The sequence below is a fragment of the Pinus tabuliformis genome, chromosome 4_1 (assembly GCF_031772625.1).
Source record: "Pinus tabuliformis cultivar Carrire ecotype Pingquan chromosome 4_1, CPIR1, whole genome shotgun sequence".
NCBI classification, from domain to species: domain Eukaryota; kingdom Viridiplantae; phylum Streptophyta; class Pinopsida; order Pinales; family Pinaceae; genus Pinus; species Pinus tabuliformis.
In genome coordinates, this window is record NC_142303.1 from 231,716,210 (window position 1) to 231,741,421 (window position 25,212).

At 40.5% G+C, this 25,212-nt stretch overlaps 1 pseudogene; it reads right to left on the reverse strand.

The window, feature by feature from the left end:
• Positions 1 to 1,265: 1,265 nt before the first annotated feature.
• LOC149175096 (pectinesterase pseudogene) lies at positions 1,266 to 19,574 on the reverse strand (annotated as a pseudogene).
• Between the last annotated feature and the right edge of the window lie 5,638 nt (positions 19,575 to 25,212).

Consider the following 25,212-nt stretch of genomic DNA (forward strand, 5'->3'; position numbering starts at 1 on the left):
TTAATTTGATGAGTATTTACTTGTATTTTTTTATCTAATCATTAAATATTTATCATCTCAAAATTTACCTATTGAGGATAGTTACTTAAGTTTTCAAACAGTAAATTTGATAGGTGACTTAAAAATTTACCCATATATACAAACAATTGCAAATGAACTCATAGAAAATAAAAATTAATAATTCTATTGGCTGACTCCAAGATAAGTATGGTTGTATGTTATGCAAACAATACTAAGACTTTATCATGAGACTTCAAGATAAACATAGACTCACACATAGTGAGTCTTTGGACTTATTAGAAAATTTTGGTCTTTGTCTTCCCTCACACTATTTGATCCTACATTGTACACACTTAAGCGTAAAACATGAACATCTAAGCCTAAAACTTAAAAGGTTGGGATTCACAAGGGAATGTCCACACCCATGGGCCATTGTATTCTATATAAAACATTGATTGGATTTTTTTTGTTTATGTTGGTGAAACAATTGTTTTTCCTTTGATTTTGAGAGTCATATGTAGTTTTTTAGGTCTTGGCACATTGGTGATATATCTCAACTTTTATAAAATGGGTCTATTTGTTAGTTTCATTAGAAGAAAAAAAAAGTTGGCTGGATTTGGAAATGCCAAATGTATTGCCACCCAGACTATGATGCTTTGTATACATTCACACTTGAATCTAAATACAACTAGATTTGTGCCTTGTAGGTGTTAGCAGTGTTAGAAGATTACGAATTTCTTCAAAATCCATGCTTGCATATTATTATTGCTTGAAAATATTAAAATCCTCCCAAATTCTTATTTAAAAGTGGTTTCAATTTTATATTATCATTTATAAGGTTCTCCTTAAGTCAGCTCATCAAATTATAAGCCCAGATCTATTGTTCTTCTTCAAAATACATTATAGTAAATGAGTTTGACCAAATTACTTAAATTTTTTTAACAATACTTTAATATAATTTGTAAAACTTTTGAAATTACAATAGCCATGGTATATAATTAAAAGAAACCATTAATTAGTTTAAGATCACAAATAAACCTAATCTCTATATATATAATTTAAAACAATATTAATTAATTGAAATTAATTTTATAGTGAAACCAAAATAAATAGAATTTATTAACACAAACCTTATATCAACTGAAAAAAGTTAACAAAAATACATAATAATCATGTAAGGCAGCAATTTTAAAAGAAAAACCATTATTAATTTTAAAAAGGAAAACATCATTGCAAAAATTAATTGACTGGTAATACCCGTAAACTTTATACGCTGCCTCCCACAACAAAAGTTGTTACTCTTCCACACAATTTATTACTTCCGTTCACCCGCATCAAAGGGCACATTGTGTATCCAGGCATCCCCAGAAATAAAATTAACCACACTAAAATTTTGAACATCATAAATGTTCATGTCATGAAAACCAGGCCATCGAACTCGCCCACCCATTGAGGCCCCGTGTTCCCAGTTCATGTATTCTCCATGATAGAGAGTGGTCAGTGCAAAGTCTCCGGACCATTCTACCCAACCCGCCGGATCCACCAGATCATCAATATATGACTGGATATAAACTTTGCCAGAGTAATTTTTCCATGGCCTTCCCAGGAATGTTCGGAAAGAGCTCTTCACAGGAACCAGATCGGGGGCAGCAGAGACCGTGCAGTTCTGAATAACGATTCCAGTGTTTTGATTTGGATCGTCTCTACCTTGTGCTGTAAAACAATTAACTTGATTATCGATTGGTTTTTTGGTGAGCAGATTGCAGGTTTGAAACACGACTGCTGCATTGCCCAAGATAGGATCTAACTGTGCCACAAATGTCGCTATCCCTATAAAATTGTCGAAGGGATTGTGCGTACAGTGTCTTGGTAGCCTTTGAAGCTGCAGTCGTAGAATGCCGATAGATCCGACCCAACTCTTACCGCTACAGCTTGATACTTCTCTGGGCCCGCCGTGTTTTTAAAGGAGATGTCCTCAACCATAAAGTCTTGCCCCACTGTAGCTGCAATACACAGATTTCACGTCATGATATAATACGGATATTTACATGACATTGATGGTAGGTATTTTGATCATAGGTATTTTGTATTTTGTATTTTGATGGTATTTTGATTGGTAAATTTAAAATATTTCAAGTTTTCTGTCAATGCATTTTGACTCACCATTTTTATTCAAGGGAAATCACGTCATTTGGAATAACCCATTGGTAGTCTGTAAGGGGGAAGGCTTTCACTCCTGCCAGATGTCTCTCGATCTTGGGTGGTTAACTTGGTGGTCCGTAAGGGGAAAGGGCACCAGTTTTAGAATATATGGTTCATTTTCTTAAATGAAATGAAAATGAGTTTTTTTGATTTGTTATTATTATTATTAGTGATTAGGTAGGGTTTGGCTTACATGTTTTAGTTTTTTTTTTTTTTTTTGTAAGGTTAGGCATTCTTCATTCCATATAACATCAAAAATACATTAAACTAGAGTTCGGGTGGCTGGCCTGCCCGAGGGAAACCAGACCGCCACCTTTTGGCCTGAAAGCCGGACCAAAATTTAAAAATGTTTAATTCCTTCTTCCTATCGTAACCATTGTTCTGCTTATTCAAAGCGAGGCTAACTACTGTAACAGAGAAAGGTGCCCAGATATAGTTCAGATTCATCACAAAACAGTAGAGAAAATAAACACACCACTAATCTTCATCCGACAAATTCACCGGGGCAGGCTTAGAGTCGTTAGCACCCGGCTTCAGGATCTTCTGCTCAATGGCCCATTTGAGCTCCAGCGTCATTTGTTCCATGTTTTTTAGCAGCAGATGGTTTTTGGAAACTTGCACTTGGACAGCCGCAAGTTCTTTTAAGAGAATGTTCTTTATGGAGGTTGATTCTTCCGTCAGTTGGCTTTTGAGGAGTTCTTCCGCTTGCTTGCGCTCTTCATCCTCCTCTTTGCGCACCGCTTGGTTAACCTCCATGGCCCTGCCAACCACATGCTTCATGATCCAGTAGAATTGTAACGTTCTATTGAATAACGAGTTTCTGCCTCTGGAAGTGCCCGGGTCGGAGATTATAGCCCAGTCCTCACGGGGAATCTCTTGGTTCGCGCTAATTTCCCTCAGCTCGCGTTCCCATTCATGGATAAGAGCGCGGACCTCAGGAGAAATACCAGTCATGTAACCATCAATCAGGTGAAGGAGTTTGTCGAAGTCGGGCTTCCTGCCTCTTTTATTTGAATGACTACTGGTGCCGACTTCCTTCTTCTGTTTAGAAGTGGTCCTTCTTGGAGCCATTTTTCCTCTGGGCCTACCTGTCACAGCAGAAAGCCGAGGGTCAGTGTAAGAGATATAGAGCCTAATCGGGGTCTGTTCCATTTTGGCGACGAGCTTAGCATGAGTAGTCTCACGTGACATTAGAACAGTGCCATTATGGGCACGGCGGTTAAAGACCCGCCACCTTCTTACAGGAGTCCGGAGAACCCCCCAACCAACAGAGCGAAGAAACCAGACGGCCTTGGTCAGCGGAGGGGAGGAACAAAATTGGAGCCAACCACGGTAGAAATCCAGAGAGAAGAGAATATCAGGGGTGCTAGGACCCTCCAGAAGCATGGCGAAGCCCGGCGAAGCCCCCCAAACTGCCTGACTCTCAGAGCAGGACGTAGCACTACCATAAATCAAATCTTCCCCATCCAGGGACTGGGAAAGGAGAAACCAAAAGGAGCCCGAGGGACCCTTATCATCGCAGCGACAGGGGGTCTGCATACAGGGCCAAAGCATATCCAGCCAGACCAAGAGACCAGAGAAACAAGCATACATGTCTGAGGGACGAGGACAGAAGGAAACATACCACCTTTTCTTGCTGAGGCCGATGAGGAGGGCTGGTCGCAGAGGTGAGCAGGCGTCTTTCCGTTCTTTGTCATTCTTCTTGCCGAGCGGAATGAGCCTGCCATCTGTTTTCTCGGGTTTATTAACTCGATGTCGTGTCGAGCATGCCACCACTTGGCTTATAGAAATTCCGGCCTCCGCTTGTCCATTTATTTTTCCGTCACACAAACCGGTTTTTCCATCTCGGAAAGTGGCGTGGATTGTCCTTTCCACTTCATGCTTCATCATTCCCTTCTCCGTCCGGCTGCTCTTGCCGTAGCCTAACTTGACTCCTGTTGCCACCTGTCGTCCTTCCCCTGCCCATTATCTCGAGTTCCGGAGCTGGTTCTAGATCTTTCTTTAATGATGCCTCAGCTCGCACGTCCCCTCCATTTGTTCGGCCATTCTGGCCATGCCCCGTCACCTGCCCGTCATGTGCCTGCCTTACCCCTCTGCCTTTTCCCACGTAGGAGCTGTCCGAGCCTTGCTGATGTAGATTATCTCTGCCTCCGCTGCGTGCCGCCTGATCTTGGCCGTTCGTTTTTCCCATGCTTTTCCTTCCTGCATCAACGTTTAGCAGTTGCTGGAGTTGGTTTTTCTCCTCCTGATGCAGATGAGGCAGACCCACGCTATCGATTTCCTTGCCCCGGTTCCGGCAACCCCAATTCGCAAGCCAATCTGCCGGCTTGTTACCTGCGCACCTGGTGTGAGTCGGGAGGAGATAGTCAATTTTTGGAATGAGCTTCCCAATTTCACTGACCAGCCAAGCGGTTCTCCAGCTTTTGCTGATTCTTTCCGCTGGAATTTGCTGCTGGAGCTTCCTGACCATGTCAATTACCAGCTTTGAGTCCCCCTCGATTTGGAGTCGTTTGAAGTTTGCCCGGAGAGCTATTTCCAGGCCTCTTTTCAGGGCGTGCAGCTCTGCTTCATTGTTCGAAGCTTCCCCACAGTCCATCGCGAAAGTTCTGAGAGTGTTTCCCTCTGCGTCTCTAAAGACTCCGCCAATGCCGGCCTCGCCTGGGTTGTGCTTTGCAGCTCCGTCGAAGTTTAATTTTGTGAATCCATGTGGAGGGCATCTGTACTGGTTGCTTTCAGCCACCTCTTTGGCCATATCTGCTCGAGAATCCCCGCGGTTGACCATACTCTGTCTGACCTCTAGTTTATTCAGGATAGTTTCTTCCATAGTCGAGACTTTCCAGTCCTCGTCCTTCCAGCATTCCGAAAGGATTGTTTCCCGAAGGTTTCTGATGACTTGCTCCCAGATTGCTGCGGTAGTTCTGGTTTCTGCTTTGAAGATGGCCCCATTCCGGGCTTTCCAGATATTCTAGAGGAGGAATCCGGCGGAGAGGAGCCAGGCACGGTTAACGACCGGGTTCAGGTAAGGCTTTTTTGGCCAATTGATAATTGTGCTTACGATATTTTGCTGGTTTCGGTGCTGCCGCTCAAACAAATTGCAGTGGTTGTTCCACAGGGAGGAGCTGACGGAGCAGCGGTTCATCAAATGCTCCATGGTTTCCTCTTGGGAGAGGCATAGGGCACAGCGGGACGGGCCTTGGCTTCCTTTCCACAGAATTTGGTCCCAGGTGAGCGCTCTACCGTGTAGAATGGTCCAAATGAAAAAAGAAATTTTAGGCCAATGCTTAATTTCCCAGAGATTTTTCCATTGATTATTTTCCGGATGATGGTTGATGTTGCTATGAAGGTGGTAGGCTTCTGCTATAGTGAAATTTCCTTGTATGCGTTTGCCCCATCTGAGAATGTCAGACCCTGTTTTCTTTGCTATTTTCCGAGAAGCCATCTCTGTATAGTAATCTTGCCATCTGTCGGTTTCTGGTGCTCCTACCCAGTCTTCTTTAAATTTCCAATTTCGCCAGTATCCAGCCTCGTCGGGCTTCCAGAAGTTGCCGACAGTTGAAGCCCCGACCTGGGACGAAAAGGTAAGGATGACATGGAGGTTGTCTTTTTGAATGAGACGGTCTCTTTGCTGCCAGGATTCCTCCCAGAATCTGGCTTTGTCTCCTTCCCGGATTTCCCAGAAACTGTGCTCCCTTATCAGATCCTTGTTGCCTCTAGCCAGGTTCCATATTGCAGAACCTCTGGTCTTTGTCGTGCTTCTCAGTTTGTCTTCAATTTCCCCTGTCTCGTCGTATTTTCTTTCCCAAAGTATCTTCCACAGGTTAGGGCCTGTTGTTGGGAAAAGTATCTACTCAGAACGCCCCTATCCCACTCTAAGGTGTGACAGTGCCTTAGCAACAAACAAGGAAAACTACTTTCGTATTCTTCTTTATGAAATGTAAACGAAGAGGAAGGATGTAACTAACCTGTGTCTTGCGCTAGTTTGTTGATCCAATCGCTCTCCTCTTTGTTCGCTTCCCACTGCCTGCTCCCTTACTTGCCCAGCTTCACCAAGTTCCTGCAAGATCACAGAAGAGGAAAACTACACAAAAGACATAGATTTACATTCATAAATAGCTTAGGATCAGATTTAAGCTAAACATGCAAATATAACAAAACATCATTGATACACAAGCATGTAGGAGAAACTCAAATAGTTTTATTGATATAATAAGAAGATCCAAGAGGAGATACAACCAAGTGAGTCCCGATCCAGCATCTACCTCCCAGCAAAGGAATCCCTTCCTCACCTCCAACAAAGCATAAATCACCCAATGCACTAATCTCAATCTCAAAACCAACATCAATTCTCTGCAAAGTACAAAATTCCAGCCTCTGGATCTCTGGGATGAGGGATCCATATATAGATGTATGCAAAGAGGATGAATCAGCTTATGTTTTGACTTGTGGCTTCTCTCTGTCAGTTCTTGCTTCCACTTGGAGATTGAGAGCCTCTTACTCATCACTGGTCGAATTCAGTGAGGCAAGTGTCATTGGAGAAGATTCTGGAAGCTTCCATTGTCTTTCCACCTCGTTGAATGACTTTGCCATTTGTCATTTCCCGCTCAACGCACCCTGGTAGTGCATTCACCTGCGTTGCAACGCACCTAGCCAGTGTATTTGGGTGCTTTGCAATGCAGGCAGCTAGTGGAGCATCTAAATTGATCCTGATTTGACTAGTTTTGAGCAGTTTCTGATGGAGAACTTCTGGGAGAAGCTGTAATTTGTTGACCTTGTTTCTTTAGGAGCTGGAACAACATCTTTAGGGACTTAGGATCCCTTGGTTTATGGACATTTCATGCTTATAGCTGTAAGGCACAAAAATGTCTATAACAGTTGCCCCCTAAAGTATGAGGCCGTTTATCGGGTGAAATGCTTTATTAGGAGGATCCGAAGTTCTTTCAATGCTGGGAGGAGACCTGTAATAAGATACAATACAATACATTATTTTCATACTATTTTCATGATCTAGCTGAGGCGGGCATTCCCATGCTCAGCTTTATAAATTCATTTTCATGTACATAGGACAGACAATCGTCTGATGGTAGACTGATGATTCTGATGAAGTCATCATCCCTTTTGGTAGGATGATTAACTGTGCCGCAATGCTGTACATTTCAATGTCTTTATTTTTCCTGAATATATATCGCAGCCCGGATGGATGAAACTAGATCCGGGGTCTTCAATCTCGTCCGATCTTCACTCGAAGTACAAGTTGATCCATGTGAGAATTGTTTTGAAGTCGAACATGGAAAGACATCGCTTGATTACTAGTCAATGATGTAAACTGTTAACAAGCGTGAGAGGAATCACCGATAATGATAATGACCCTCAAGGTACTGCAGTACAATTCACGTGGTGTGAATAAAGGACTTGGCGTCGAACACCATGCAAAATCTTTCGGTCGAAGGTCATTGATGTATACCTGTCGCCGGAAGTGAGAAACTTGCCATTGAGGCATGCAAGCTTCAAAGTACTGAAGGGGTGTTCCTAGATCAACTTCTCGGATAATGAGCTGATGTCGACAAGAAGCGATCCGTCAAAGGAGGGCCTTGATGTATCCCACATCAATGACACGGAATGGAGTAAATGATTTTGATGGAGGTGAAAATGATCTGATGATATATGGTTCAGGGTGGCGGTCATGAAAGAATGAAGTATAATGTATGGTAGTGGATGGGACACGGGTGACTTCTCTGGATGACTTCTCTTGAACATGTCGGCGACACTTATATGATGGATTGGTAGCATTTACCCCAAAAGTGGATGGTATGGCGAGACCATGGAGATGTGACCAGTGAATGAAACAACCCAACCCGACTCAGGCACGGAGTGGAAGTGTCATGTTCAAGAGCGACTTGCTACCAATAAAGATTCTTTGAGTTTCTTCCCAATTTTTCCCCAGTCATTGTTGACCAGTACCTCTTTATTTTTGTCAAGCTTGAGGAGGATAACATATGCTTGTTCTATAATTTTCCCTTCGGGCAAACCCATCGCTATGTTTTAACGAGCCTAGCGATAGTGAAACTCGTTCTCGTCTAAAGACAAGTTTGTCACTATTAATGTTTTTAACGAGTTTAACGACAAAGATAACTCGGTCCTTTTCCTTTTTAGGGAGTCTGAAAAGGTACGTAAAGGTAACTCCAGAATTCCTTTTTCGTCATCTAATCCCTTAAGTCTGAAAAAGTATAAAACAATACAGAAGGGATGAAATTTCGATAGTTTTAACGAGCCGAACAAAACAAGCGCTCGATCGTTTTGTGCAATAATCCCTCAGGTCCAAAAAGATTAAAATCTAGAGGAGGGATAGCACTTCCTGTTGCTTTAACGAGCTGGAAGGCCAAAACTAGGCAATCTTTTCATATTTTACGAGTCAGATGAAAAGAGCTTAAAGAAGACTCGTCTTTTGAGGAACGAGTGATAAAATGGGTAGCAGCTGATTCCAGGTAAGGTTTGGAATTTTCCAATCACGGCAGTGTCACAAGGATGGCTAGTGAAATCACTCTTCGCAGCTGTTCCTCAAAATGGGTAAACAATCAAATGGAGGTGAATGATCGGCCAAATGAAAAGTGGAGGTGATGGTGCAAACACGACCAAGGCTTAAATGGCTGAAGTACTACATTCACGGTGGTTATTTACCGGAGGATAGTTCATTTTTTAACGAGCTTAAACGCGGATTGAAACACTTGCTCGGTCTTATGTTTATTTTTTAACGAGCTTGAACTATGTGCTAAAACTGCTCGATTAATCCAGTCATATGATAAGAATGTCTCATATAAAACGGCAACATTTAGATTTTTGCCCCACATCCTTTCTTTATGCAAGTTAGGGAACGACTAATCCTACGAGTTTAAAGGGTTAGCCTACGGGTTTAAAGGGAGGACCTAAAAATTTTAAAAATAAATAGCCGCCCCTTGCTTGCACTCCAAAAGGTTTGCATGCCCCCAGGTATAAAATAAAGTTTCGAGGTCTCCCTCTATTCGAGCTGACAAAACATTTGTTTTATCAGGAAGGGTCACCCTTTATTCGAGCTGACAAAACATTCGTTTTATCAGGAAGGGTACTACCTCTTACAGGTTACCCAAAGATTGCTCTATTCGCGGTGCAAACAAAACACTTCTTCGGCGATGTCTACCGAGATAAACAAAGGTGAGTGACTCCGTCTGTCAACTCACATAACTTTGACAAGAGAATCTTATTCTAAAACAACGCCTCTTCCAATCACAAACGGGGTACGGACTAGTCATATTCTCCCGCGGAAACCTACTCTATACCCGAATTTTTCCTGCCGAAGCAGACCAGGACGCATGCCCCCTGGGTTTCAGTCATATCCCTCCGAATTACTCGCGCTCATCGGGAGGACGGACTGGGACTTGAGACATTTCTTACGTGAAGAGACCATTTAGGGATATATGACTATTTGCTATGCATGATCCGGGAAATGAAAGCTGGTCCACGAGCTTGACCACTCTTCCTTCGTGCGGAAAACACATTACTCTAAAGAGTGGGGAGACGATGGCTCCCATGCAATAAATATAGTCTCGTCCAAGGAGTAGGTTATAATCCAAGGGTCCTTGAACTACCATTACGTTCATTTGAACTGTCTTCCCTCTCAATGTTATGGGCACATTGGGAAGAATCCCTAAAGGTCGACTGGTTCCTTTATCAAAACCTGTCAGATTTCTCATTTCAGGCAAGAGCGATGGCGAACCAAGCGCTTTCCAAGCAATAGAGGAAAGGATACTCATAGAAACCCCCTCATCAATGATGGTACCAGCCATGACCATTCTATATATTTGAACGATAATTCGGAATGGTATGCTTGCTGGCAAACGGGGTCTGCCTAGTTAATTCCAGTCAAAGGATACAACTAGGTTGCTTGGAGGTGGGACCGAGTAGACAGCCGGGTACGGCTCTGACGAACTTCCTTCCTGTGGTAAAGGAATGGGTAGATTTCCCCCATGTTCGTCGGAGTTTGTGTTGATGAAGAGAATTTGGACGGTGTCATCCTTATTCTCTTCATTGACTGTATCATTCGAAGATAAAACCTCTGAAGGCAATACCGGGTCAACTGCCGCCTCGACCTTTTGACTTTCGTCTGGTATGGATTCAGTTGGCTTATCCTCAATGATAGACGCTTCAGCCGACCACTTGAGTGGGCCAGCTGGGTTCTCAACTGGTGACGGACTCGGCAAGAGTTTTTTATATCCAGGAGGAAGTCGTAACGGTGAAACCGGACGATCATCCAAAACTCTTTTAGCCTCGTCTAAGAAGGGACAACAGTGGAGGGCATGGTCGCCTTCGCACAGTCTACAGGGAAATATAGCTCTCCCTTTTTGTCCTGGGACTTCACTTTCACTAGTTGACGGTGGGCTTTCAACATGATCTCCAGAGGTTGATGACACCGGATTGTGCAAACGAGGAGACCAGTCCCTTAGTATCCGGGGGATGCAAGGACAATCTCTGTGAAAGTGGTCTCCTCTACAAATGACACATGGCGATTTAGGCCTGGTCGGTGCTGTGTGTGGATTTTCATTAGACGACACTTGTTTTCCCTTATTTGCCTTTGGCTCCTTCTTTTTCTCTTTCTTCTTCTTCTCCTTCTTCTCCTTAGGAACTTGGTTTTTAGCTTTACCAGTCCCGTCAAGCGAAGAGGAAGGAAGAGAAGAAGAATTAGAGGAAGTAGAAGGTTGGTGGGTAACTCTGGACTCGTCTAACTGCTGATTCGACTGTTCAGGAATAGTGGTGTTCTGAATGACATTGGTTGAGAAGAGCCAAACTGGCAAGCCAATTGTCAGTCCTAGAAGCGACAATGTGGCCATATGGGGTGCACCAACATCTCCCCAAGAGGAGAAGGGACTAGGATTTCCACCAAGGGGAATTCCTTGGTTGGTAGGCTCCATTTTCTCAACCTAAAGATCAACGCAGGAAAAAGGGTATGAATATTCCGTTTAAAATAAATTTTAACACGCTTTGACACAACTTGTTTTTTCAATTTTAAAGAGTCGAGAAAAAACAAAAGATGACTCTAGTCTCCTTCAATTTTTAATGAGCCTGAAGTGACAAGTGCTCAGATGGACCTTTTCTGTTAAGGAGTCTGAAAAGGAACGAAAGGGACTGCTCTGGAGATCTAGGTAGAGGGTGTGCCGAACCAATCGCAAAACCGCAGAATACTTTTTAGGGTACGGGTGGTCAATCTTCCCGAATGCTGTGTTCAGTGCATTGCGATCAGTAGGGTGGCCGACACGGCTTCCTATGGATAAAGGTTTTATGCCTATAGGGGTCTCCCAATATATACTCGACGGCACGTGGGAGCACAATCCGTACTCGCACTTATCATCTCACAGTGGAGGAATCACCCAACCAACAGTGAGGACAACAGTTACCAGGCTTTACGACGCTGGAACACGTCTCTAGCCTAGACCTCTATGTTGTGCGTTAAGTTACAAAGCGTTGTTAAGTTCATTCAGTTTATTTTAGGTTGATCTTTCTTAGAAGTTTGCCTTTTTGGATCACCACGAGATGTAGATGTAATTCCTAAATGCAGTCTAAAGATGATAAGCAAGCTTTTATCTCTTTTCAACAATGAAAATCCTAGCTACAAGGGGAAAAGAAAGACACAATCTTTTCTCAAAGAGCAAAGAGCACACTGTAAATGCACTTTTCCTAAATCAAGCCATACAAACTGTCAATATGCAAATGCACTTGTGCATGTATTTGTTTTTCACTTTCTTAATATTGATGCCTAAAAAGAAAGTTGTTGTACAAATTTGAATTCGATTTCAAGCGAAAAACACAAACAAGCTTCTTTTCGAAATAAAAAAGGTAGAGATGATTACGACACTTTATGATTTTGAAGTAAACACTTGTTTCGACACTAGAAATTCACAAATTCAAACCAAAAGGCAAAAGTAAAAGCGCAATCAACTGTCAACAACAAATAAACTTTCTCCTAAGATCAAAACAACACTTACGACAGATCTAGATCTAAGGGCGACAGTATGATCAATTTACTTTTGCAATGGGAAACTGTAAATGACGTAACAAATACACAAAAACAAATACAATTTCTTTTATACAACTGAGGCGGAATTAAGGCAAAGAAAAGGGGTTTTCAGATAGGTACACACACTGATAACAGGCTGCAAAAATCAGAGGCAAAACTGGAAAAAGTGAGCAAAGAACCTCAGCTAGGCAGGGCTAGGCTGATCAACGCACCTGCTACACAGAGAAACTGAATTGCAACGCAGGTAGCCCTCTCGGGAACTGCGCTGAAATGCAGAGTCTCTTCATAGAGCCTGTGCTGAAGTAGAAATGAGAATTTCTTCTGGGTTCTGGGTCACGGTTTGCAGTTTAATCTATGATTTTTGGCCGAGTAAAAGCAATCAGTAAGGTACAATCAGAGGGATGATTTAAAGGAGGACTAAGAGCTATCACAAAGGGCAATTAGAGCATTTGTGGATCAATTGTTCAGATCATAAACAGGCCCAGTGAATGGACTAGAGTAGCAGATCTCTACTTTGCATTTGTAAATGGCAAATGCAGTTCGATTCGCCACTCCTGAGTTTATGAGATGAACAACAATAGAAACACAAATAAACTAACTAGACACGATCCCCAGCGGAGTCGCCATTTTGTTGTTGGGAAAAGTATCTACTCAGAATGCCCCTATCCCACTCTAAGGTGTGACAGTGCCTTAGCAACAAACAAGGAAAACTACTTTCGTATTCTTCTTTATGAAATGTAAACGAAGAGGAAGGATGTAACTAACCTGTGTCTTGCGCTAGTTTGTTGATCCAATCACTCTCCTCTTTGTTCGCTTCCCGCTGCCTGCTCCCTTACTTGCCCAGCTTCACCAAGTTCCTGCAAGATCACAGAAGAGGAAAACTACACAAAAGACATAGATTTACATTCATAAATAGCTTAGGATCAGATTTAAGCTAAACATGCAAATATAACAAAACATCATTGATACACAAGCATGTAGGAGAAACTCAAATAGTTTTATTGATATAATAAGAAGATCCAAGAGGAGATACAACCAAGTGAGTCCCGATCCAGCATCTACCTCCCAGCAAAGGAATCCCTTCCTCACCTCCAACAAAGCATAAATCACCCAATGCACTAATCTCAATCTCAAAACCAACAGCAATTCTCTGCAAAGTACAAAATTCTAGCCTCTGGATCTCTGGGATGAGGGATCCATATATAGATGTATGTAAAGAGGATGAGTCAGCTTATGTTTTGACTTGTGGCTTCTCTCTGTCAGTTCTTGCTTCCACTTGGAGACTGAGAGCCTCTTACTCATCACTGGTCGAATTCACTGAGGCAAGTGTCATTGGAGAAGATTCTGGAAGCTTCCATTGTCTTTCCACCTCGTTGAATGACTTTTCCATTTGTCATTTCCCGCTCAACGCACCCTGGTAGTGCATTCACCTGCGTTGCAATGCACCTAGCCAGTGTATTTGGGTGCTTTGCAACGCAGGCAGCTAGTGGAGCATCTGAATTGATCCTGATTTGACTAGTTTTGAGTAGTTTCTGATGGAGAACTCCAGGGAGAAGCTGTAATTTGTTGACCTTGTTTCTTTAGGAGCTGGAACAACATCTTTAGGGACTTAGGATCCCTTGGTTTATGGACATTTCATGCTTATAGCTGTAAGGCACAAAAATGTCTATAATAGGGCCCCCCTGAAGCCACCGCCACCAGAGCTTCGCGCCCATTACTTGATTGAGGACGAAGGGGTCGCGGAGTCCAAGACCGCCATCTTTAGGGTGTCGGCAGAGCCACTCCCATGAGATAAGGGCCCACTTTCTAGTTTTGCTAGTCCCTTGCCAGAGGAAATTTTTGAACAGGGAGACCAGCTTTTGGCTCGCAGCCTTAGGAATTGCTTGGCATGAGAGCTGGTAATTTGGGATGGCCTGCAGAACAGATTTCAATAAGGTTACCCGACTTGGGGCATTCAGCGAGCGGTGGGTCCAGTTCTCCATTTTATTTCGGATTTTCTTGATAAGCAGATTCCAGTTGGCCGACCGGAATTGGTGCTCATGTAACATGATACCCAGGTATTTGGAAGGGAAGGATCCTCTGTTGAAGCCTAGAGTACGAGCCAGGAACCTTTGGACTGCCAAGGAGGTGTTAAAGAAAAACACTTCCGATTTATCTTTATTAATTTCCATCCCGGAGGCTCTGCTAAATTGAGATAGGGATTTGATAATTCTTTGGGCCTCCTTTAGGGTGGCCTGACCGTAAAGCATTACGTCATCCACAAATTGCTGGTGGGAGACCGGAATATCTTCTCCGCAGATGCGGAGGCCTTTTATCTGTTCCTTGGAAACCTGAGCCTTAACCAATCTGCCTAGGCCATCTGCAGCCAGGATGAAGAGGAAAGGAGACAGGGGGTCACCCTGCCTTAGCCCACGGGAAGGAGTGAAAGCTTCAGAGGGGGAGCCGTTTAGGAGAATTGACAGGACGGGGGAGCTAACCATAGACAGGATCCATTTTATCCATCGTTGATCAAATCCATAGGCTTTTAGGATACCTTCCAGATAGATCCAGCTAAGCCTGTCAAACGCCTTGGCTAGGTCCAGTTTGATAAGCATGCCTGGGGCTCGGGAGCTTTTCAGGGAATGGATCACTTCCTGGGCTACTATGATGCCATCTGTGATCTGCCTTCCTTTGACAAAGCCAGTTTGCTCCGGGGCAATGAGATCCGGCAGGATCGGCTTAAGCCTGTTGACTATGATAGTTGCAAGGATTTTGTAAACAACATTACATAGGGAGATGGGCCTGAAACCCTGCGGTTCATCTGAGCAGCCAGACTTTGGAATTAACGCCAGGAAGGTGGCATTCAAACCTTGGTGCATGCGTTTGGAGCACCTGGATTCCTCCACTAGATCGAGTAGATCATTTCCCATGAAGCTCCAAGTCGCCTGATAAAATTCTATGGTGAAGCCATCAGGTCCTGGGGCCTTATTTTTAGCCATTTTGTTTATTGCTTCCTCCAGTTCATCCTTGGAGATTATCCGAAGAAGGGCCAGGTTTTGATCTCTAGAGACTTTCTTGGGAATATGGTGGCTGATTTTGTCTATGTCCTCGGCTCTGTTGATATTTGGTTCAGAGAGAATACCTTTGAAATGCTCCACCAATAGATGTTCAATTTCATCTTGCTGAGTCACTCTGTTTCCTTCCTTGTCTTTCAAGGAGAAAATTCTGTTGTGTTGGCGATGGTTTATCATGGCTTTGTGGAAGAATTTGGAGTTTTTGTCACCTTCTTTGAGCCATTGGATTTGGGATTTTTGTTTCCACAGGATTTCCTCCTGTTTTCGCCTTTCCTCTAATTGGGTGATTACTCTACCTTCCTCCTCTGCCAGAGCCTGACTTCGGCCTTCCAAGATGATTTGTTGCTGGATTCTTTCCATTCTGGATTGGAGTTTGCCCTGCTCCTGCTGGATATTGCCAAATTCTTCCTTGTTCCACTTTTTAATTTTGCTTTTAATTTCTTTGAGCCTTTGCTGAAATGAGCGCATTTTGCTGAGGCCCTCCTTTCCACTTTTGTTGTCCTGCCACCAGCCTCTTACTTTGTCTAGGAAGTCAGGGGCTCGGAGCCAAAAGGACTCGAACCGGAAGGGTCTCTTTTTGCTCTGATTATTTAAGGCTATTTCCAACTTTATTGGCCAGTGATCCGACCCTGCTGAGGGTAGGATAGAGGCTTCATAGAAGATATCCAGCTCGATTATGTGTTCTGAGATGAGGAATCTATCTAGTCTTGAAGCAATCTGTTTGGAACCACCTCTTCTATTGTTCCATGTGAATTTCCCGTTGATGGTTGGGATATCCACTACTCTTAATTCTGTCTGCACTTCTCTGAATCTTTCCATTTCTGTGTCTTCCCTGCTTATTCCACCTTTTTTCTCTTCTCGAGAAGCGATTAAGTTGAAGTCTCCAGCCAGGATCCATCTCTGTTCCTGGTGTAAACTTCGGAGCTTAGTCAGCTGAGTGAGGAACAGGTCTCTGTCTGCTCAGGTGTGGGGCCCATATACAGCTGAGATTACAACCCATTCACTTTGTCCTATTAGTCTGAATCTCCCAGTGAGGATTCTTGGCATTCCTATCCACCAGTCAGCGAGGACTTCAGCTGGGTTCCAGAGAATAGCTATCCCTCCTGCACTGCCTTTGGGATCTATAGTGACATGTTCGTATCTTGGTTTTATTTTATTGAGGATTTCCTCCATTTTCTGTCCTGGGATTTTGGTTTCTTGGAGAAGCATGATCTGAGGTTTGTCTTGTTTGAGTCGTGCTGCCAGATGTCTCTGTTTTCCTTTACTATTTAAGCCTCTGATATTCCATGAGGTCAAAATCATTGATTAACTTGAGAGAGGGTTTGGAACACCGCTGATAGCGGGACTACTTTTCCAGTGTTGACTAGGGTTTCTCCCATGAGTTGTATGGAGTCCTTGATGTTTCTTCTTCCTCTTTTTTTTCCCCCTTTATTTTGTCCAGTCTGGTCTGATCTGATTTCTTTTTGAGTCTCTTGGTTTTCTGTTGTTGGGGCTTTGCCTTTTTCTAGTTTGGTTTTGTATTGTTGGAAGGTTTCAGTATACAACTTCTTTTGCTCTTCGGGGATAAACCTCTCATCCAGGTTCTTCCATTCGTGCAGCAGATTTTCCAACACTTCCTCTTCCTGGCTTAGGTCCTCCCTACTGGACTCCTGGTCTGTCTCCATCCGATCCGTTTGTTCCTCTGTTTCCTTCTCCTGTTCTTGTGTCTCACTCGGGGCTTTTCTTTTAGCTAGGATCCTTTCGTTGGTTTCACTGCAGTCTGAGCCTTTATCCTCCTGATTTTCCATGTGCTGATCTTCCTCATCCTCTTCTACCTGCAGTATAGCGAAACTGTTTGGTTTCACTGTGTCAAGTTGTTTGCCTTTCCTATCTCTTTGGGGGGGTTCCTTGTTGGCTTTCTTTTTGTTTCTCACCTCTTGGAATTCCTCCTGGTCCGACTCTCTCTTGTTTCTTTGGGGCCCTCTGTTTTCTTCTTCCTCCCTGGTTATTGGGCATTCCTTTGCTAGATGGCCATGGGTATGGCATCTACGACACCTAAACGGGATGTGTTCATAGTCTATGCTCTGCTGCCAGATCTCTTCATGGTATTCAAGCTCTATAGTGTCGGGGATGGGGTTTGCTAGGTTCATGTAGACACAAATCCTGGCATACGAGGTGTATCTACCTTTCTTTGTAGTATCTGCTATTTTCACGAAGCTTCCTATTGAGTTGCCTATTCCTTCCAGGATATCCGGGTCCCAGAAGTCTGTGGGGAGCCCAAATAGACGGACCCAGACAGGAGCAGCCAGAAAGGTTTCTTTGTCAGGGTTATAGCAGTCTTCCCAGAAACGCAAGAACAGACCGGCATTATTATAAAAATACGGGCCATTATCAAAAACCTGTTCTCTATCTTTCAGGTTAAAGAAGATTACCGTAAAGAAGCCTTTCGCTCCCAGCTTGAGCTCGATGTGGCCTTGAGGCTGCCATTTCTGCTGTATCCACTTGGTGAGGTCCCTTTCCGATGGCCAGACTCCGACAAACTTGCAGATAAGGGCATGGTCCCTCATGTAACTTCGGTACTTTTCCAGCTTGTTCGCTGGGATCACATATCTGGGTTTCTCTATTGTACATGGCAGGCACTTTCCTCTGCGGCCTGATTGCCAGGCCGCTCCTAGCACCGGGCCCGTGCTCTTCCGTTCCTCTGACTCCTGGTTGCTTTGTCTGTCTCCTGCCACCACTTCTCGGTAGGAGGGGATCTCTCCCCTCCTGACATTTTCTGTCATTCCTTTTCTGCTTTGGCCGCTGACAGTTTTGCTGGACTGGACTGCGTCGGTTGTCCACACTTTCGTCATGACTTCCTTAGGTTTTCACCGCTTTGCCGCCATTAGGGTTTGAGTTGTAGAGCTAGTCCTTATTTTTTCTACATGTTTTAGTTTTGATTAGGTAGTGTTAGACCTAAATATTCTATGCAATTGTTTTCTTACATATTCTAGTTTTGATTAGGAACTGGTTGGCCAACATTTTCTAGTTTTGTGTTATTAGGTAAATAGTACGGATTTAGCTTCATATTGTAAAATCATTTTTAGTGGTAGCCACAAATCAAAGTTAAAATTTATCTCAAAACTAATTATCACATTTTTAATTAAATTGATTAATTAAAAAAAATGTCTTATGAACATGTATCATATGAATTTGAGTTTATGGTTTTTTGTACACATGGTATTAGGAAACCATGATATTGGCCCATAATATTGTAATAAAATTCATTTATAAATTAGGAATCTCTACAGTAAAAATGATGAATCTTTATGGTTAAGAATCTTGTCACATGTTCTTTTTCTATTATTATTATATATATATATAAAATAATAATTTAAAATTAAATTATAATTTAATTAATTTTTAATATTGAAATTATTAAATATATTATGAAATAAATATTTTTATTTTATTAAAATTTACTAATTATTTAATTTATATTTCTAAATTACCTAAATAATAATAATGGTAAAATAATAATAAAATTATTCACAAGACACCATTTACCATGGTAACAAAATTCAGCTGAAACATCGTTTTCTCTCGACCATGATAATTTTATTTTCTTGACCATCCTGCCAATTGCGTTCAGGGAAAGCAATGAAATTTTGATTGGTCACTTCAAACTCATTAAAATGAGGCATCCCAACTTCATTTAAAAACTTAATTATATGTTAAAATTCCACAATACCATAGGCTAAGAAAACTGTAACCTAAAATCCACCTATCAACCCAATACAGTAATGAGTTTGGGAGAATACAATTAAGGACATAAATATCAATAACCATTTAAGTCGAAATGCAACCCCTTTTTTTGAAATTCCAGCACTGATCCTTCACTAAAAAAACAAAACCTTTACTGCGCCCCGCAGCGGAAAAATTGAAAATTTCAAATTATCACACAAACGAGTAAAGCAGATTACAAATGTTGCAGAGCTGTAAGTAGTCCATCCGTCGGCAACGCTTCTATTACCAGTGATCACAGTAGCTTTTATGCCATCTCCTACCAATATAATATTCGTTTGGTATATGGGAACCTCAATATATTCACAGTAGATTCCCTCTCGGATGTATATTACATATCTATCTAAACTATTGTTTGGAGCAGCAGTCAGCGCTTCAGTGATTGTTGTATACTTACCACTGCCGTCCTAAGCCACCGTCACCTCATTGTAGCCTAAAGCATCGCCGTTTTCAGAGGTTTGAAGAAACCTTCTTCGGTCCGCAGCAGACAACGATCTAGGGAACCCGTACTCCATGGATCCATAATGCGGAAGAAATGTATCATCATGAGGGTTTTGTTTCGTTGGATAGGATGAAAACACGCTATACATACCTTCCAAATTAGAAACATGACTATTAGGAACCATCCCAACCTCTCAAGTAACTAACTAGTGTCTGGATTCCACTGAATTTTTAGACCATTAAACTCCCAAACGCTCCCTTGATATTGGCATGCATGCGTGGAGGGACTTTTCTGCCAAATGCCCAGTGATGTGTTTGCCTCTCCATGATTTGAGCCACTTTTTCTAGCCCAAGTCACTGCCCATAAGTCAATGACACTTTCTGAAATGAATTTACACAACATAACAATGATGCATTTGTAAAACCATAAACAAGGATTACACTAGACCCCTACTATTCATGATAGGCATTTCGTCAAACATGTCACAATTATGTAATCTATAGGTTTAAACAACAAATCTAAGCATAGGAGTCTCATACTTATCTGACAATCGTTAAGACCCTTATATCATTAGCTGCAATCTCATCTATTAGTCCATAAATACATTGTTCATTCATTTACATATAAAAACATGATGATAGCCATACATCATCACTATCATAAACACATGCTCCTAACCAACAACATAACAATGATAATACAACCATCAAGATCACATAATAACAAATACACTAACCTATCATTTACAAGAGGAAAGAGTTGTTATTAACATATGGAAAATGCAACCAGGTCTGGGACTTCCACGTACCACCCAAGCCTAGGCATGGCTGAGGCAAATCTCTCTTCAGCCAATCACCCCCGTGCCATATTCCAAGCTTGAATGTGGGGTCTCATAAAACACATCAATCAAAACTATCCAGGGCTTCCAGAGGCGAAACCACCTCAACCCATCAAACAGTGATTCCACCTCATGGTCGGACATCACAAGAGCATCACTAGATTGGTCTCTACACAAGCCTTGCAAAGCTTTAGAGCATTTTTTCCAACCAAAACTCTAGGACTAGTAACTCAACTCACAACTGCCGCCAAGCTCCAAAGCATTTGTCCAACCAAGGCTCAAGGACTAGTAAATCAATAGATTAAGGGCTCCAAAGCATTTTTCCAACCAAGGCTCTAGGACTAGTAACTCAACCCAAGCTGTTACAGGTCTCTAGAGCGTTTGTCCAACCAAGGCTTCGGGAATTAGTAACTCAACCTAAGCTAAAGGAAACATTAGAACCAACCAGCCTAAAAAAAATCCAAGGCTTCGGGAATTAGTAACTCAACCCAAGCTAAAGGAAAAATGAGAACCAACCAAAAAACAAAGAAATAAACCTGAAATACCATGGGTATGAAGGAAATAACAAGGCTAGGAAAAACCACTGTCAATCCAAGAAATTGTCCATGCCAATGAAAAATCATGACCAATATACCACATGCATATACCATGCATGCCGGAACTAGTGAGTAAAACATAAATGCAACTCAGTACCTCCAAACAAAATTCGTTGTTGTTGTTGATCCAGATATCTTCTTGTGTTTTACTGCTCTTCCTTTGCCTTCTTGCTCCAAGTATCCAAGTATGCCACACTCTCCAAGAGTGCTCCAAGAAAACTCTAGGTGTTCAAGAGTATGAGAGAGAATATAATGAGACATCCAAAAACTGAACTGACAAAATGTTACACTTACTAAGCCTTCCCACTAATCCTCATAAGCCTTTTTATCAATGAGACTTCTATTTTTTCAATTCTCATTATTTTCTTTCAATTTCCTCCTCACATGCAACTTATGACCTTTCACCTTTATTTTCTCTCAATTTCCTTTATTTTCATAAATAAAATGTGTCAAAATAACATTTTGCCTTTCCAAAACCTTTGCCATTGTCTTTGCCAATTTCCTTAGCCATAATAACCAAAATGAACACAGAGTGGGATGTTTTTCCCACCACTCATCTTGAAATTCGTGTCCCATGATCTTGGTCTTATATATTTTTACATGGATTTTTAACCAGAGTTGTTACAATCAATGTATCACTCAAAGAGGGGTGCATCATCTCTATGGGAAAGTACATGAGGACTTGAAAGAGTTAATAATCAAGAACTAACTAATGTTAAAGGAATGCAAAACCATAGATCCACTTGTATATCAAAGTGCACAATGAAAACATAATACAAATATAAGGAAATAGTGGATGGATTGACGAACATCCATTTACTATAAACTATGCCAATAGAAAGCATCAAGTAGTGCATTATGTGCAGATTGATTCAATAAATATGCGAGCTTCAAGGAGAGGTACTCCATAAGTTGACATGGACTCTATAACAAGTTAAAGTTTAAGGACAACTAAAAATAGTGAAAAAAATATACTATAAATAGGTATGAAGTTGTTTGGAGCATATGGTGACACTCAAAAAAATAACAGCAAGGAATAAATACATAATTTAAGTCAATAACACTAAATATTCTACAAAAACATTAAATACATATTCGACAAGGAAAGTAATGAGAAATAAAAAAAATACAAATAAAATAATATTTTCAGAAAATAAATCATAAATAAATCTTAAAAGAAACTAATTAAAACAAGATAAAACATAAAAAATCAAATGATTCCAAACAAAAATCAAGCCTTATAATTAATGGTTTATTAATTTGTTTTCTAAAAAAAATTATACTAAATTTTACTCTATAAATATAAATCTTACTTATTAAACATTAAAATTTATAAATTTCATTATTATAAACTAAAATTATCAAATTTTAAATTAATTTTTATCGATAAATTGTTTTATTGTCTTATATAGTTTGAGTAGATTTAATGGTTTAGAGCATGTGTCTCTTCATAAGAGGTCACAAGTTCAAAATTAGAGGGAGGTAGAATATGTATGCCTTCATAGAGACCTCATACACCAGTTTCATGTCTGACTTGATCCTAACCTTAAAATCATATATATATATAGCAATTTTAAAAGGCATAGTGTTATTAGTTTACGTTTTGAGACTTTTTTCATTAGGTGGAAGTGGGTCCATTGTCCCACAAACAAAAGAACTTCATACACTAATTTCATGTCTTTGTAACCTTAAAATTATATATATATATAGATTTAGCAATTTTAAAAAACCTTGTGTAATTATTTTAGGTTCTGAATTTTTTTATTAAAATTAAAGGATACAATTGTGGACACAAATAAATTCCACATCCAAAAATAACTCTTAAAGCATTTGAATTATATAAATTAAGTAACTCAAACTAATAATTTTAACAAATATCCACATAATTTTAAATAAAATTAGAAAACTAATTAAACTACAAAAATTAAAATATTCCATATATTTCATTAATTAAAAAAATCATAAAATGTTGAAACCAATTCACAAAGATAAATCACTTTCCCGTAGACGAGAAAATCGACATATAAATCACTTTACCGAACACGACAATTTTACACCCGCAACTGTCAAGCCAAGAAGATCGCTTTCCCGTGCACGAGAACTTTACACCCACAACTACGACAAAGACAAAAAGCATGGGTTCATGGATATGGAAAAATCGGGAACAGAGTGATCTATTTTTTCCACGCATAGATTCGAAAAGATGGAGATATGTCGTTAAAGTGCCACTGATTCAGTTTTGGATCAAATTAATTAACTAGCTGTCAAAAGGTATATTCAACAACGATGTTGTCTTTTTCAGAGGAAAATAACATTGGAATTATATTATATTTATTAATAGAATTCACTACATAAAGGTAGTGAAATAGAGTATATCACAGAATATGTGCGACTGAAAAATTATATCTCATAGCTGCTGCCCAAATAGTCAGTATTATGTTATTGTTTCAACATAGTTCAAAAAAACTTTATAGTGAGTATTATGTTATTGTTCTAACATAGTTCAAAAAATTCCATACGAGAGATCTATATAGATCCATAATAAAAGTGCAAAAAAATAAAACAATGATATATTATGAAACAATAGAAGGTGGAGCAATTTTTCCTCCCGAGTGATGTTGTCTGATTCTTTTTAGAAAGAGTGTCCGCTACCATGTTGAGTTGGAGAGTAATGCTCGACAAAATTTCCATTATTTGTTTTAGGTGGTCGAACTAACTAGATCAGAGAAGCATTGTGATTTATTATGTTTTTAATGTAGGTTTTTGAGTCACCATAGATGTGTGGGTGGTCTGCCAACAATATGCTCGCATCTCTATAAAGCCATAATTTCCGTCCTTGAGTTGGTAGTAGGGCCTCCATAATTTCCGTCCTTGAGTTGGTAGTAGGGCCTCTATTTGAGGAGAGTTTGTATTGTTACCAGTTACCTGTCATTAATTCTGAGCCAGGTGCCACATCCACATTGTCCATTCTGAGTCACTCCCTCAAATAAACCTGAAGGGAAAAGAAGATTTGAAGGGAAAAGAAGATTTGGTGGGTAGTGAACATAAGAAAGATCTTTGACGAGTCAGTGGGACTAGAAAGTGTAGTCAGCCAAGAGATGATCCTGTGGCAAATGTTGGTGGTGTTAATTGGCACGTCTTCGAATATGTAGTGATTCCACCCCTTCCAGACCTCCCAACACAATTTGCAGTGAATCAAAGCGTTTGAGATCTCCCACCACCATGTGATTCCACCCATTCCAGACCTCCCAACACAATTCGCAGTGATTCCATGCATTTGAGATCTCCCACCACCATTTTGCTCAGGGAATGAGAAAAATCTACAAAATATCTGACTTTGAGAGCATTTAAATTGTGAGAGTGTTTAAATTTTTTTTGCCACGGAAATGGAGTTAGCACAATCTAGAATTCCTGTGGCACTCAAAATCTTGAACCTTGACACCATAACCCAGATTTTTCAAAAAATTATGCTAAATTTTTTATGTGAGAATTTTTATTATTTTCCAAAGGAAAACATGCCTATTTAGACCATGCAACTAGTAATTAAATAATTTTAATAATTTATAACTTAATAAGAACCAAAACATTGTAAATATTCAAAAGGTATTTATGCAAGGAGCTTCATTTCCCTTAACTTCAAGACTAAGTTTTTTATCAGTATGTATGAACTAGGTCATTTATATTTACTTTTTTCTACTATATATATGTGGGGTGATTTGGTTGGAAAGGAATATAAAATTTAAATATTTATATTATATAATAATATATAATAGGATGAAAAAATACAATTCAAATTGTATTTCTTACTAAGAATTAAATTTGATGAGTATTTGTATTTTTTTTATCTAATCATTAAATACTTACCATCTCAAAATCTACATATTGAGTATAGTTAAGTTTTCAAACAGTGAATTTGATGAGTAACTTAAAAATTTACTCATACATATAAATAATTACAAACGAACTCATAGAAAATAAAATATAGTAATCCTATTCACTCAGAGTCCAAGATAAGTATCCTTGTATGCTACACTCACAATACTAAGACTTTATGATGAGACTTCAAGATAAACATAGACTCACCCATAGTGGGTCTTTGGACTTGTTAGAAAAAGTTGGTCTTTGTCTTCCCTCACACTATTTGATCCTACATTATACACACTTAAGCATAAAGCATGAACATCTAAGCCTAAAACTTAAAAGATTGGAACTCACAAGGGAATGTCCACACCCATGGACCATTGTATTCTATATAAAATATTGATTGTTTTTTTTGT